General features: G+C 38.8%; 1 protein-coding gene across 2 annotated transcripts in view; it reads right to left on the minus strand.

Moving 5' to 3' along the window:
• The window catches only part of fstl5 (follistatin-like 5), a 314,218-nt gene that overhangs the window by 79,736 nt on the left and 222,227 nt on the right, over positions 1–12,255 (minus strand). The gene's annotated exons all lie outside the window — the stretch shown is intronic.

Consider the following 12,255-nt stretch of genomic DNA (forward strand, 5'->3'; position numbering starts at 1 on the left):
TTCTCTCCTTTCTGAAACTGACTTCAGAGACTCTAGCGGAGGATGGAAGAGCGAGTCTTGGCAGAAGTAAAGAAGACAGACGTGCAGTGGAGACCGTTTCCTGTGGGCACCGGGTTAGAGGAAGTCTTTACTCAGCCAGGTGAGTTACAGGAATGAAGATTGTTGCCACGGCCATCTGGTAACCACGGCATTCCCAGGCTTTGGAGCTCACGTCAATGTGAATGCCAACACTGCCATCCGCAGCGGGCCTCTGAGGGCTCTTCAAGCTCCCAGGTTACTTTACCAATCACAGTCACACAGACACTGCAGTTACCCTGATTCCTCTAAGCATTAGTAAGATTCAGTGAAAACAACCCATGGAGAAAAGTCTTGACTCACACTTAATATCCACTTGAATGCCAATAATAAAACCAAATGAGAGCATCAACACCATTTCTCCATGTCTGGACTGCTCATGCTGTTTCTCTGCTTATTACTATCCTTTAATCTCTTTTTGTGATGTGTGTTTACTGTAAATCATGTTGTGACAGCTGTGTTTGGATAAATTGCTCTTCGGATGAAAATTGTTTGAATCAGGAGTTGCACCTGAGCATCAATCTTCCTGAATGCATTTATAATAAGAGTAGGGAGCTGTGAGGCTTTTTAGGTTCATACTTTCAAAGCAGTATCCCCTCATGTGTATGTCTTTAAGTTGAACACTAACCAGTCAAAGTTCTGCTTTCAGTGTGTGGAGTGTATTATGTGTGTGGAGCGATAATTCACCATGAGAAATGGAGGGTCTCGCCTATCTCTGTCCCAACATTCAAGTCATTTGAATCATTAGTCCTACAAGTGAGTGGACCAACTCCAACTATATGAGCCACTGTTTATCGTCCACCCAAAACCAACAAGGATTTTATTGATGAATTCTCCTCCCTTCTCACCCTCCTCTGCACACTCTCTCCTAATGTTATTGTGCCTGGTGATTTTAATATACACATGGACAACATAAATCACATACTCATTCCAAACATAATCAAACACACATCAACAATGTCACCTGGTCAGCATACTCCCATCTACGTAACATTTATCGCCTCTATCCTTCCCTCACCCACCGCCATCCTGGTCCACTCTCTGGTCACCTCCCGCCTGGATTATTGCAACTCACTTCTCTCTGGCCCCCCCTATCAAGTCCCTCCATAAACTGCAACTGGTTCAGAATGCTGCAGCCCGGATTATCTCCAGGACCCCTTCTATCCATCACATCACCCCTGTTCTCCAGCAGCTTCACTGGCTCCCAGTCACACACCGCATCACCTATAAAGTCCTTCTCATAACCTTCCAAGCCCTCCATAACCTCACCCCTCCATACCTGACTGAACTCCTCCACATAAACACACCCAGCCTGACTCTCAGATCATCATCCTCCACCAGCCTCACTATCCCTCGGGTCCAGAGCCTTCGGCCGCTCTGTCCCCCCGCCTCTGGAACTCCCTCCCACAGGACATCTGAAACATCGACACATTGACTATTTTTAAATCACACCTCAAAACCCACCTGTTCAATCAAGCATACTCACCCTGACTGACACTCTGCAGATCTCCCCTCTTTTTAAAACTTTTACACCTTTTTTTTTTTTTTTAATTTTTCGCCTGTGTTGATGTATTAACAGGCAATTAACATCACAAAGGAACAATAATAATAAAAAAAGAACATCTTGAGATGGGCTTCCTTCATCATGTATCAATCACACTGTCTTAATATAGAGCACAAATACTATTCACAAAGGAAAATCACTTCCAATGTTGTAAACAAATAAATAAATAAAAACCATACATGCATAGAAATCAAATAATAATGTTGATAATTCAGATACAATTTGACTGATAAGGGTACAAACATTTTAACCAAGATACTCAGTAAATGATATCCATCATCTCAAGAAGCCCTTTACTTGTAACTGGGCAGTCATATATTCCAACATGCTTCACCTTCTGCAGCCGTTGGGCAATCGAGGGAGGGTTAGGCTTCATCCAATTCATAGTAATCATTTTCCTTGCAATCATCAACAAAACATGTAATATATAACACTGATCTATGCTAAACTGGTGGTTGGGAAACACATCTAAAACAAACAGCAAAGAGCTCATGGGGAGATCAGTTGACAACATTTTTTCCAGTTCTTCTTTGATGTTTCTCCAAAATGTTTGTATCTCTGGGCAGTCCCAAAAGATATGAGTGTGGTCGCCAACCATACCACAGTTCCTCCAGCATTTATTGCTGGGATTGTTTTTGGAGACAAAAGTTGTTAATGGTGTTTGGAAGAACCTCACTTTGACCTTCCAGTCCATTTCTCTCCAGAGTTGGCTTTCAACACCTTTATGGCATTCGACACAAATGTTTTCTTTTACATCTTTTTAACTTGTTTTTTCAGTTTGTTTTTATCTGTTTTGTATGGTGTCCTTGGGTGTTTTGAAAGGCATCTAAAAATAAAATGTATTATTATTATAATTAGAACTTGGGCTGTTTGTCACAACAGGTTCTTCTCTTTTCATGCTCTTATTCCCAACACAGCTTTGAGAGATGGCTGTTCTATATGATTCTGGTTCTGCTTGAGGTTTCTGCCTGGTGAAAGGAAGTTTTCCTGGCTACTGTAACTTTGCTCAATGTTGTTTGGTGCTGAGCACATGGTGGGTTAATGTTGAGTCCTTGTAAATAAGAGTACGGTCCAGACCTGCCTTCTTGAGAAAACATAGTTATTCTTGTTTTTTTTTTTTTTTTTGAGTCATTAGAAAAAGGCAAAATGTAAATAGCGCGATAAAAAACTGGTAATGAAAACACCTGAATTTCGAGAAACCTCTCAAGTTTTCCAAAAAATGTTTTATGCTCTCATGAGGAGATTTTTCAGACGTTTTGATATATAAATATATATATAAATAAATATATATATATATATATATACGGAAACACTTTTTCCGCATTTACAAGTCACAGGACGTGATGTACGGTGTCACATGACCAGTTCACTCTGAGACGACATGGCTTTTCTTAACATCATACTTAGACCCTTACACGTGGCTTTTGCCATACATAGTTTGCCTCTGAACTAACATCTGTTGCCTTCGTCTTTTGTTCAAAATTATCAAGGCAAACACTGTAGATGTCATCATAACCATATTAACACTCAACAGGTTTTGCACATCCAGCTTCCTTGCAGCGGAGTTCTCACGAGATGAGATTTGAAGAGAATTGCGAGGCTCATGCCCAAAACTCCCTTCAATGGAAACACATTCAATGCGCAGTTGTACTTAGTTGAAGCTCAAGAAATATAGCTTTTATTTTGCGAAAAACTGTACAAACCAAAATTAGATTCATTATCAACAGTTAAAAAGGTAAATGAGTAAAGTATTCTCAAAAATGTGTATCTTACAACAAAATATTTCCTCTTAATCATCAATAATAATTCAGAGGAAATATAGGCAGTGATTCTGCTTGATGTAATTCCTCATTTGGGACAATGTGTGCCATCAGTGTTTCTGTGTGTAAGGGTTAGGAAGCTCACAGTCTAAACTTTAAGGGACCAGGAGATATCCCTGTCCCTCTCCTCTGTCTGTTCATCTGCAACAGACATTAAAGACAACATGTCCATTTTAATGAGATGCTAAAGAAACTTAAACACATTTGTTGACCAGTGAATGAAACAGCTACCAGTGTAGTGACTGGGGGAGGAAAGAGCAGACATGCACAGTTGGTATGACGGAAAGCAACTTCAACAACAGTAAAATAAAATCGGTCAACATGGTTCTACGTTCTTTAGAGCATAAATGCTGTGAAACAATGAGCATGTTGGCTGGTTTTGATCAGTTTTTTTTTAAATTATCCTGTTTGGACATGTAAACTTCATATCCTGATTCCAGAAACTAGGATAAGCCCTAATCTTGATCTTGACAAACTTGATTTTGCTGCCTGGAAAGCTCCAAAAAAATAAATAAATAAATATTGGATATTGTTCAATGTGTGTGCCTTACCCTGTTAGCCGATAGCTGTCAACAACCTGCCCAGTGTGGCTTCAGCCTAGTGAAGCATCAGCAAAACAAACATGGTGGCAGCAACAAGAGGGTCTTACCTCTGGAGCAAAAAACAAGCTCTGTCTTTCTATGATGAAAAATTAAAATAGTTGTCATCAGGTGGACTTATCCTGGTTCAGTCCGAAACATTTGTGCTTGGTCTGAGAATGAGCGGATAAATCAGCATCATCTGAGGAGAATGAGTTGGTAGCATGAACAGGGTTTAGTTGGACTGCAAGCCAGTATAATTCCTGCCAGTGGAGCAATAAGCTCAGATGTAGCTATAGCGACAGTTTCAGCAGAACTGGGCCACTTTTTTAAATCAAAAGATGAGCAAAGAAGGGCATAGAAAGCTGTTCTTGTCAGAAATGATTTTTGCTCTGCATCTGAACAGTTTCCGTAAGAGTTTGATTCACCAACTGGCTCCATTTAAAGTTAACAACAACCGCAGCTGCTTGTTGAGCATGTGTTCTATAGTTTACTGCAGTATGGTTTGACCAATATTGTTTCTTTAGGGCCAATATCGAAAAATTATTTCTTAGTAGTGCATGTGACTGGAACAAATATGCATTTGTTATGACAAACATCATACTTAACACAGTAAAAGAAAAAGTCAGTACTAAGAAATAAAGTAAATAATTTAGCACCATCTCTGTCAACATGAGGAACAGCACAGAGCAACACTGTAGCAGCAGGAAGCAGAAAGTGTTGCTATACACTCCCTGTGTCTGTGCCACCTAGGCCTCAGTGTTGATTGGCTGGTAGTCATGTGATATCAAGCAAGATGGGTTGTGGTCAAGACATTAGGTGAGATTGTAGAGAGTGAAAACAAAGTCAGAAGGGAAGCCACATCTTGCAGTAAAGCTGAAATAGCACATCTTTAAATTAATCAATATTGGCCAATTATCAGGAAAATAAAATGCTGACGCCAACAATTGGATAAATGCCAAATGTTGGCATCAAAAAATTGGCCTGGCTGATAATCAGTCTACCCCCAGGACTCCCCAGGACTCCGCACGCCATCAACTTTGCATGTCATGTCGCTCTGATTTGCCTGTATTGAATGAGACAGACAAAGCGTTCGTCCAATCACCCTCAAGATGTTTTCAAATGCTCTGCCCTTCCCAAATGCAGACTATGAGTGGTTGCCCAGATGGATGTGAAACATTCCCATGCAATGGATATGTGAAACAGTCTATCTGGGATATATACATATATATATATATATAAAGTTAAGATGAGAACAAACTTCAAAATGCTCACAGAAATGCTTCTGCTGTTTAGTCTGACTAAAAAAATTACAGGACATGCTTCTGTAAATCACAGCAAACAACATCATCACAGATATTTTTCTGTTTTGTTGAGTTGATGTCTGATGGAGGGTTACAAAAACTGACAAAAATGCAGCAGCTTTTTACATTAAAACTGTTTAATTCAGATATTAAAAGCACTATTAAAATAGGAAAGGTTAGCTGTATTTCCTTACAACTGTTTCTTAAATTGCTATTGGCATTTTAAAAATGCTCATATAGTGAAGACAACTGAGAATGGGATGCATTATTAAAATTCATAGAGATGCAGTTTGATTAGTAGTTTTGTTACAATGCTGTTTCAATCATGGCCAGCAGATGAGTGTACGTGTTTTTATCCTCTTTCCTTCTCTTAAACAATCTGATCTGTGACAAAAATCAAATATGTGCCATGAGATTTTTGATTCGTTGCACCACTAATACAGAAAAAAAAAAAAAAAAAAATTATATCTAGCATCCTTGTATTTATTATTTTTACATGCATTGAAGTATCCTGGTTATGATCAGGATGTGGGAAATTTGTGATTATGCTTGGCAGACTTAAATCATATGCTTGTGTTGGAAATAGACATAAGCCTCGAAATGCTGTTCAGATTTACGTTGGTTTACAAATGGTACAACTGGTACCCCCTCCTAAAAATCTCATCACATAAATCCCAAAGGCATGTACTAGTTCGTCAATAATGCAAAACCAAAACCAATTAAATACCCTTGTGAATTATTCTGCAGTAATGATATACTTAATGAGATGCAATTTTGCATCTGATACTGACAGAACAGAGGATTAGAGACAACACTGAGTAGACAACTTTATAAATAGAAAAGAACTGCCAACTGTCCTGATCACTGATTATTCCTTTTATTAACTTTTTTTTAAACTATTCCCTGCTTCACACCACTTACTATGAAAGGATGGCTGCTCAGCTTAATAAAAATGACAGGTAAGGGATCTTTATTGTTGTTTTGGGGCTATCTGTTGACAAAACATCACAAAATTACTGCACAATATGAGGGCTATCATTAGGGAGTCTCCTTGATTGTCACTGTTTTCATTTCTTACTAAAGATAGAGATGTTAAATCCTTTACAGTGTTAAACACAATGAGTCTTTGCCAGCCAGACAGCTCACTGAAATCTTCACAGACTCTTGAAGTAACTCACTCAGAAATGGCATATTTGAAGGAGGAGATTCTTATAGAGGAGTTAAAGACCAGCCTGCACTGAAGCAGACGATCAGAGACCTTTTTAATTAGATTCAGGTATAAAGGGAGCCCCATAACCCAGTTCCTTTGTGCTCCATGTAATGTTAATATCCCAGGTATGATCAAATCTAGTTCACCTTAGTGCATGTTCATGCAGTAATTATGAAAGCAAGGCAAGGGAAAAGTCAACTCTTTACTTTTCATAGGAAGTTAGATGAAGTAGGAGTAGAGTATCTTACTTTTTATTTGAATCAATCCTTGTGATGTGAAAAACTGATGAATGTGATGCTCTAGGACAGACAGTGCTTGCTTTAGTAACACATTCATCTACTTTGTGATTTCTTAAACTACTCAGCAGGATGTGATTTTTGGGGTCTTGGCACACTGATATGCACCTTTGATGCTCGCCCAAAACCACAACAATTTATTAATCACCAGCTGCAATGTACAGTGTGTGCAGAACACCCAGGTCCCTCGAGTGCCTCATTAATAAAACCTCTCCGGCAATCTCATAAAGCTGCATTAATTAGTGTGTTGGAATTAAATCAAAAAAAGATTAGCTTCCCTTTTTATTACAGACACAAAAAGTTTCGCTGCCACAGTGGTCAGTGAAAGTTAAAAGAAGTAGTAGTGGTAGAATTTTCACACTTACAAGTCTAAATACTATACATTTGAAAATTACTGTAACATATGCTTATGCGTAATTAGTTTGCCTAGTTTAACTGACACATTCAAGTGATGCTGTCTGATATACATCAGCATGCTCAATGTGTTTCTGATGATAAAACCACCCTAATAACCCAAAGTTTCCCTTCAAATCTGTTCCACTGGAGCTGGTGGATCTACACGCTCTTCCCTATTCCTCATCTTTGTGTGTTTTGTTGCCTCTTTCTCCTCTTTTTTTGTTGCTGAATTGCAGTAGCAAGCAGTTGCAGGAATTAAAACCGCCTTGATTGTGGTGTGGGTGCTGTCATGGGTGATTAATTCAGATGTATTTGAAAGCATGCACCAAACAAAGACCAAGACATTTGAACTGTCACAGTCGTATGCAAAATGATGACTTGTCTCTGCAACTTTTAGGCCCTGGTCAACTTTGGTTATTTTTAAAATATACATGCATCTTCTTAGTGCCCTAAAACATTGGATACATATTTAAATTAAGTATAAGAACAATGCCTCAACTATAAATCACTTCCTGCACTCCTACAAACCTTGTCTTGTAAACATGTTTTGGTTTTTTTAGACATTTTTGGAAGCATTTTGACAAAGGATTACATGAAGAGGCATGCTCACCGTGCTTGCGCTTTGCATGCCAACAAGTGCTCGTACAATGTGGTCTTTAAAACACCTGGCGGTTACACAGTATACCCTAAAAAAATTTGGGGAGGGTATGACAGAATTTCAGGTACACTACTCCTGCAATGTGGAATCTGCTGAAGGAGGATTACATCAAGTTGTAGATGCGTTGATTTATGCCTTTCTTCTATTTGACTCAGGATTCGTTCATTTTTGCTTCACAAATATTTTGTGTTTTATGCTTGTATCATAACCCTGCGATTGAACTGGCAACCAGTCCAGGGTGTACCATGCCTCACACCCAGTGACAGCTGGGATAGGCTCTACCCCCTGCAACCCCCAATGGTATAAGTGCCATAGAAAATGGATGGATGGATGCTTGTATCATGTTAAATGTGCTTCTGTCTATCTTGTCTGGGATCAGGGTTAAACCAAGGACATCCTGCTGTCCTGAGGACAGGACAAAATATGCTATAGACTGGAGGTTGGCTGATATTGTTTTTTGGGGGCAGGTACCATCATTGATTATTAGTAGCTCATGAAATCAATATGTAATTGCAGTTTAATTTAAATCTGAATAAGGACAACAGTGATAAAGTTCATTTGCGTATTAACCAGTAGCAGCATTAGACCAAAGCTAAGCTAAGTCCAGAGCCCTGAACTGCTGGTTCAGGGCTCTGGACTTCAGTAAAAGCAGCAATACCACTGTGTAAAAATGCTCTAATTCAAGAGTAAGCCTTGCATTCAGAATGTTACAGAAGTAGTGCTGTTACTAGATTAAAAAAATTAATCAAGTTAATCACATCACTACGCTGATTAACCATGATTAATCACAGCATTCTTTTAAATAGTTTAAGTATATTTTTATGTTTTTAGATTTTTAAAGGTTGTTATTGTCAGGTGTTTTATTTTCATTCTTTTATTTCTATGAACAGCACATTGAAAATACTGATCTGAGTCCTTATCAATACCACTATCAATTCTCTCTATAGTTTGGTGGAAAGACAAAATAAGGGCAAATATCTAAACTATAAGTGGTCTTAGCTGAGTAGTGCTTGACTTAAAAAGCTATGATTCAGTCTGTCACATCTACTGTTTATCCCTCAAATATAAACACATATTCACACTGTATTCATAACATATGGAATACAGTCGTCTAATTTACTGAGGTTACCTGAATGCATCATATTTTCCATCTTCAGCTCGTAAAGTTCGCTAATTAACTTCAATTTTGCCAGTTCCACCGTGGATTTCTACACTGGGTTAATATTGTTAACAAACAGCACTTGCTCAGAGTTTTGGAGCACTTTCCAGCATCTATCTGAGCAGCTGAAGAAGAAAACTGTCCTGAAACAGCTGAAGAGAGTGTTGTGACCATGGCTTGATCCCGCGTTATTGTTAGCGTCTTTGCTAACATTAGCAAAGATGTGTTTTGCCTGAAGATGGTACTTAAGACTCGTTGTGCTTCAGTGTAAAGACAGTTCATCGCTGCAGCATGTACACACAATCTTGGTTTTATCTTAACTAACATTCACCAGCTTTTTAAAAAAAGAAAATTGCCATTAAGCAGACCTGGGTCCGTCTCCTCACTCATCACTGATGGCTGTGTCTGACCCTCTGTCACCTCTTCACCCCCAGGCACGTAAACATCTGCACTGGAGGACTACGGTAGCAAGTTGTGGCCAAACTTAGTCATATGGTTGAATTGGATTATTATTTTTTAACGCATTAAGGTTTCAAGATTAATCACAAGCGTTAACGCGTTAATGTTAACACCTCTATCCAGAAGTAAATGTTACAACGTCAAACAAAAAAATCATTATTTTCTTTAGCATCTAAAATATTGTTCTCCATAAAAAAGCCTATCATTTGAATACTTTAAGCCGTGTTTAATATGTTATATAACATGACATAGCTTACATATCATATGCCTAAGGAAGCTGGTAAAAAAGGGTATTTCATGGATTTTTTTATTCCACTAGTCACTGTAGCAGGTGGTCAAAAAAGTAGAAGTCCAGTCCTGATATAAGCTATGTGAGAATAACTCTGACAGTATGGGTTACTCTGGACTCTGTCATCACCTTCATTGACAAACAGGACAATGGCAAAAAGTTACACACTCTTACAGATGATGTTCTTAAGCTCAATCCGGCTCCCCTGGTAAAATTACTTATGAATAAATAAATAAATAATAATTATAAAATCCCAGAGGGTTTCAGATGGTCAATTTGACTAATCCACAGGTTAAATCTTATTTTCAGAAGGGATTAGAAAGAAGAATTCTAAATCTTTCAATCTCAAAATGTAATTCTTTGAACTGATCTGAATCTCATGAGGTTATATTTTCTTTTATTGTGTAAAAAAATGACTAAAAATAGTGAATCTCCACAAACTCTTTTTTAAGATCATTCAAAATCTATCTGGAGATAGTTTCAGAGAGGAGGAGAGTGCAGAGATCTTATGATCTGTATGGCCTTTTGTTGGATCCATTACAGTACATAGAGAGACATCTTCTGATACTGTTGAAACTGATAGAAAAAAAGATGGCATGATGTCCAGCTCCGATCTCATCTCACACACCTTTTTTTACTAAATTGCTTGTGTGTTGGAGAAGATGGAACTGATTGGTACATTGTGCCGGAGATGACTGTCCATGATCCAATCAGAGCTGCTGACATGGCTGTAGGAGTCAGACAGGTTACAGTAGAAGTGCCTGAGTAGTGTGCAGTGGTGTAATAACTGAAGGTAAGAGCAGGTGTAATCAGAAATGTGAATGGGGGTATAAAGGTGTGCCAGGGCTGAGCTGAAGACTGAGCCCTCCAGAGATTTCGAGGACCTAATTCAGGCAAACATCTGGAATGGGAGGGCCTGTCAGAACTTAATGATCCAGCCCAGTTTTACCCAAATGTCAAGAAAGATTTCTATGCAGGTATTCACCCCTGTTCAGAATGGCATAATTACATAGTTAAACAGAGTAACACTGTTAAACATTTCATAAAAAAGACTGAGCATATTGGTTTAAAATAGAAATTACATCTACTACTGAAAGGAACCTGAAAGTATCGCACAAAAGTTTCTGACTTTCACCTTAAAATGTCAAAGAAAAACAAGCAAAGTAGCAGTGATAGGGAACTAGTTCATATCCATATTTAGACAAAAAGATTAGCATCAGAGCCTTAGCATTTGGGTTTTCAAAATGATGCCCAAAAAGGTGCCCACGAGGAGTTTTCACTAAGGAGTCAAGCCTGTGCATCTGGCTATCCATCAACTTCCAGGCCTCACAAGAGCAGAGCAACACCAGGAGGACCAAAGACCAAAAGACTTCCATCCACATGCTCAGATACAGGGAACGCCACACTGTCTTACTCTGCTAACCCATCGCCCCATGCAACAGTCCAAGTCTGCGGTTGATCTCAGCCTTGCAGTCAGCAGATCAGTGGATTACACTACTGAGGTAGAGGAAATGCTCTACAACTTCCACACTCTCACCATTCAAAGACACAGATTGCCTTGAGCTTTGCTTTGGTTCAGGGGACGTGCATTCCAAACGCTTCTGCCTCCTCACTTTATAAGTTAAGTGGCCCCTACAGTCGCTGCAAGGATCACAGCATCATCAGCAAAGTCTAGATCAGTGGTCTAGATATCGCCAAATGACACTCCACAGTTCACTGCCCCTGTTACCCACCCAATAATCCTGGCACACATACAGGCACTGATGAGTGCAGGGGTAATACAAGGCTGTTATTAACACCAGAGCAAATATTATAAATTTTTATCGTTATCAATTAAAAAAAACCTCTTGGCATATAAAATTAAGTTTCAAAATGATGAAAAATGAAGGAGTAATTTCTGCTCTACGATGCTGTGGGCATGTCAGTTGAATGTGCCACAACTATCCCCACTAATGGAAAAGATAACCCCTGACAACTTTTGAAAAAAAGAAAAAAAAAAAAAACTACTCACAACCAGGCAATAGATGGTTAATCTGGCTGCCCTGCAGCTGAAAAAGTATTACATTGCACATGTTAACACATGCTAAGGCTTCCTGACCTTGTACCTTCTAAAATTGTGTGATTTGGGTTTGTTTTTCTGATGCTGAAAACACCTCATTTTCTGATACTCCTCTTTCAGAATAAATGTGTATCATCACTGTAAGAAGTGGGGACTTGTGTTGTTAGGATTTTCTCTGAAAAAGAATTTGTCTGTCATGAGATAAATTGAACATTAAAGGAGCAAAATACAACGAAGAGTAGAAAGTTTCACTGTTCACAACCACTGTTTTGAGAGTGATTCACAGCCCTTGCATGCTTCTTAATCATCCTGGACTTCAGACAAGTGAGTCTGCAGTTAAACCCACCTTCAGCTGGTAGAGATGTTGGTACTAGCTGGACTCAAATGA

The sequence above is a fragment of the Cheilinus undulatus genome, linkage group 10 (genome assembly GCF_018320785.1).
Source record: "Cheilinus undulatus linkage group 10, ASM1832078v1, whole genome shotgun sequence".
NCBI classification, from domain to species: Eukaryota; Metazoa; Chordata; class Actinopteri; order Labriformes; family Labridae; genus Cheilinus; species Cheilinus undulatus.